The sequence below is a fragment of the Jaculus jaculus genome, chromosome 12 (genome assembly GCF_020740685.1).
Source record: "Jaculus jaculus isolate mJacJac1 chromosome 12, mJacJac1.mat.Y.cur, whole genome shotgun sequence".
NCBI classification, from domain to species: Eukaryota; Metazoa; Chordata; class Mammalia; order Rodentia; family Dipodidae; genus Jaculus; species Jaculus jaculus.
In genome coordinates this window covers 86,675,472-86,679,852 of record NC_059113.1, presented here as the reverse complement: position 1 = coordinate 86,679,852, position 4,381 = coordinate 86,675,472, and the positions used below count along the sequence as shown (strand labels likewise).

Genomic DNA, 4,381 nt, shown 5'->3' with positions numbered 1-4,381 from the left:
TTGACAATGCCTGAATGAAATTAGAAATCTTAACCAAATATTATGCAGTGGGTCTTAAATTCTTGTGTGCATCAAGCCACGTGGAGGGCTAAGTAGAAATGCAGACTTGTAAGTCTTGCACGCAGAGTTTAACACTCAGTGGTTCTGGGTCACAATATTCATTTTTCACAGACTCCGAGGTTGTTCTAATACAGGGAGTGAGTGTGGGCTTGGAGAGGCTTATGAACTTGACCTTAAGCCAACCACACCATTAACCCTTCTCTTACCCCTCCCTGGAATTTCCATGTGAAATAATTTTCTGTAAGCTGTAGTTTTGTTTTCACACAATAGGGGACGAAGGCTTTTCAGCCTCATTGTTCCTTTCAGAGCTTCTGGTTTCAGGTTTATTCCCGGTACAAAGATTGAAGGATGATCTGAAATCAAATACATTTGTCTGGGAGAGGAATGTCTGTCAGAGCCAAGCATCGATTTACTCGAGTCGAGCGCTCAGTGAATGTCTCCCCAGCGAGAATTCCAATCAGGATTCTAAAGGTTACATGGAATAGGCCTGATTTTCGAGTTTCTCTGGGGACGTCACTTAATTTATAAGCAACAGGGAGAAAAATCCACATACCAAACACCACTGCTTGTTTGGTAATCAGCACACAGTTCATATTTTAGGAGAAGACACTGCGTTGATTAGTGTGCGAATGAGGTGAGCCAGAAAAATCCTTGAGCAGAGAATGTTTAAGGATGAAATAGTTGCAGGTTGGAGGATGGAAAGAGAGCAAAATGAAATCCGGGCAGAAGCTTAGGGAAGTTTTGAGTATGCCTTCCATAGATGCCAGGTTTCTACAGGCGCCCTTACATCAGTTAACCACCAGGGGGCAGCATTGCACTTTGGTTGAAAAAATGGTTTTTCTGGCACGCAGCCCTTTAAAGGAAAATAACATCTATGTGAGCAAAGCTAAAAACCAGAACATTAGCAAGAACTAGAAAACTAACAACACAGAACCCAAACTGTCTTTGTTATGCTGTGCCATCTTTGCTTTTCCTATTGTATGGAATTTAATACTGTACTAGGACTCTGCAGGGCACATATTTCATTGGCCCATTAATAACATGCTTAAGGGTGATGGATCACATGGTGATGTTTTCTATATTTCCCACTCTCTGTTCTCCTCCTCAGTCTCATCTCGCTGCTCTTGTCTTCCATCCCAGCACCTTTTTCCCATGCCCCGTTCTTTCCAGGCAGAGGCCAGCCCTGAGGCTGCCCACCTCTTGGCGTGGCTGGCCGTTCTGTGGAGCCTGGTGGTTTTAGATAGAGCCCGGTTCGAAAGCATTTGTTCCCCTTTTCTTGTTGGTGTGAACCCAGGTCCGTCATTTTCATGATTCTGGCAAGTTCCTGGTGATTTTAGCTATGTTCATGCCTCCGTACAAATGCACTTCTATTTGTTTACATGAGTGTGTGTGTGTGTGGTGTGAATGTGTATGCATGTGAGTGTGAGGATGTGGGCACATGTGTGTGAAGTTGTACATGTATTTATTTTTTAATTTTAAGGATCTCTCATTGGCTCACCAGTTGGCCTCCAGGGTCCTCCTGTTTCAGCTCCCTAGCTCAGGCACACACCGCAGAGCATGGAATTTACGTGGGGGCTGGGGATCCAAACTCACATCCTCAGGTTTGTACACCAAGCTTTTGCCTGACTCAGCCACCTCCCCAGCCCTAAAACACGCTGAAAATAAGTATGTTCATTTACTTATGAAAGAGAGAGCGAGAGGAGGGAAAAGGTATTTCCGCACCTTCTGCCACTGCAAACCACCTCGGGACACATGCACCACTTTGTGCATCTGGCTTTACTGGGGAGTAGAACTCAGGTCGTCAGGCTTTGCAAGCAAGTGCCTTTTACCACTGAGCCATCTTTCTAGCCTCAAACCCAGTTTTATAGGAGCCAAAGCCTGCTTTTATGGGGAGTGCTAGAGTATAAACATACGTTGGAACGTCGTATCTTTCAAACGGGTCACGTGGTGGCTAGATGCGGTGGAGACTACTTAAGAACACACCTTGTCGCGGGCTGGGGGAGGGGAGCTCCCACCAGCACTGGGGCATTTTGACTTGCTCATGCACCTTGTACGGCCAGTGCCTGGTGCAGAAGGTGCTTTGTAAATATTTGTTGAGTGAGTGAGCGAGTGAATTTCAGCCCTCATGGTATGAGCAACACACCTTTCTCCCATCTTGGCGTTGCTTGCGAGCAGTGATTCACAAGGGGCCCAGACAAGGCTGGATATGTTCAGCTTGGATTCCTTCCCTGTGTCAGTAGTGGTTTTGTTTCCGGGCTTGTGAGGTCACCATGGCAGAGAGTTTCTTGAAGAAAATCATTTTTGTTTCCCTGATATTTGCATATAAGTTTACAGACAATGACGGAGTTAGCGCTGGATTTGTACAGGGATTTCATAGAGACCAGACTTGAAATTCCCCTTTCACAGGGAAGTTTTGCTTTTTGCTGCCTGCTTCCTCCTTCCCTTCTCCTGCAAGAAGTGGGCAGGTTGGGAAACTTGACTTTGAATGGGAATAGAAGCATGTGCAGGGCAGGGAGTAACAGGCACCAGGAAGATTAATTACCTTCCTTGGAATCTAGCTTGACTGGGCAAGGTGAGATAGTTCAGTTAGGCCATCACGTCAGTGCTCTTGACTTCTGAGGCCTTGGGTGTTAGCATGGCCCTTCCTTTCAGATTAATTTTTCAGGAGATTCATCCCTCTCCCTGCAGCTTCCAGGTGAGCACACAGGCTGAGGGAGCTGTTGATTTTGGGTGGAGATGCTGGCATCTCTGGCATCTCTGTGTCCTCACCGGTGCATGCCCATGGCATCCTCTGAGCTTTGCTGGAGACTCTGGCTAGGCTGCCTGGCTGGGTTTCTCTGGGCATGGGGGATGCTCTGCCCCTCACCCACATAGCTTTTAAATGCTTATTTTTGGCTCGAGCATGGCTGTTGAAGCTCCAGGTCAGAGCACCTCATTAGACCAGAATCCATTAGAGCCACAGTGATGATGGAGGGTTCTTCATGTGCTGTGTCCAACATGGTGGGCAGTGACCAAATGCAGCTGTTAGCACCTGAACCGTGGCCAGTGCAATTACAGAACTGAATCCTTAACTTTAATGAGTGTGAAGTTCAGTAGTTATCTATGACCCTGGGATGCTCTATTGGGCAGTAAAACACTGGGGTGCACCCCAAATATCCAAGGCAGATGCTGTCTTTTGTGTGTGTGTGGGGGGCGGTGAGTGGTGATGTACTGGTGTACAAAGGGCTGTTCTGTAGCACAGTTATCTTTTCATTAGTGTTATTTTTTTTTTCTTTTTCTTCAATTCAATGTTTTTCCATTCACAGCACAGTGGCCTGGGCTGAGGTGTATGTGGGGGTAGGTTTACTTTGCCTCCTCTTTCTACACAGTATAAGAAAGTAGCAGGAGGCTTAATTTTTTATTTATTCATTTGAGAGAGATTGAGAGAAAGAGGCAGATAGAGTATGGGTGGGCTAGGACCTCCAGCCCCTGCAAACAAACTCCAGATGCACGGGCCACCTTGTGCATCTGGCTTTATGTGGGTCCTTTATGTGGGAATCGAACCTGGTTCCTTCGGCTTTGGTGGCAAGCCCCTTAACTGCCAAGCCATCTCTCCAGCCCTATTAGTGCCTTAAAATAAAACAACCCTTATTTATCTTGTGTGTGGGTTTGTGTGCACGTCAAAGGTCAATGTTGGTGTCATCCTCAAGCACTCTCCACCTTATTGATTGAGACAAGGTCTCTCACTGAACTTGGAGCTCACTGAGTTGGCTAGATCAGGTAGCGTGCAGCAAGATTCCTGGTATCTTCACGTCCCCCAGGAGTGCTGGGGTTATGGGCAGGTTGCCATGTTCCGCATTAGCATGTGTGCTGGGGACCTGAATTCAAGGTCTCATGCTTGTGCAGCAAGTGCTTTTACGAACTGAGTCACCTCCCACAATATTATATGTAAGCATATACATGAGCATATACATACATGTGTGTGCGTGTGTGTGTGTGTGTGTGTGTGTGTGTGCGTGTGTGCCTGTGAATATGCCCTCTTGGTTTTCATGATGTCATATCCCTATGATAGTCCTTTTTTAAAAGTGTCCTTGCAAAGCAAATGCCAGTTTCCTTTTTAGAATACATTTTACTTATTTATTTGCAAGGGGAGAGAGAGAGCAAGAGAAACATACAAGCCAGAGAGAGAATGGGTGTGCCAGGGTCTCCTGCAACTGCAAATGAACTCCAGATGCACGTGCCACTTTGTGCCCCTGGCTTTATGTGGGTAATGGAGAATCAAATGCAGGTCATTAGGCTTTGCAGGCAAGTATGTGTCTTAACTGCTAAGCCATCTCTCCAG

The 4,381-nt window shown here is 46.4% G+C and overlaps 1 pseudogene; it reads right to left on the bottom strand.

Moving 5' to 3' along the window:
* Window positions 1–3,345: 3,345 nt before the first annotated feature.
* On the bottom strand, window positions 3,346–3,450 carry LOC123453928 (annotated as a pseudogene).
* Between the last annotated feature and the right edge of the window lie 931 nt (window positions 3,451–4,381).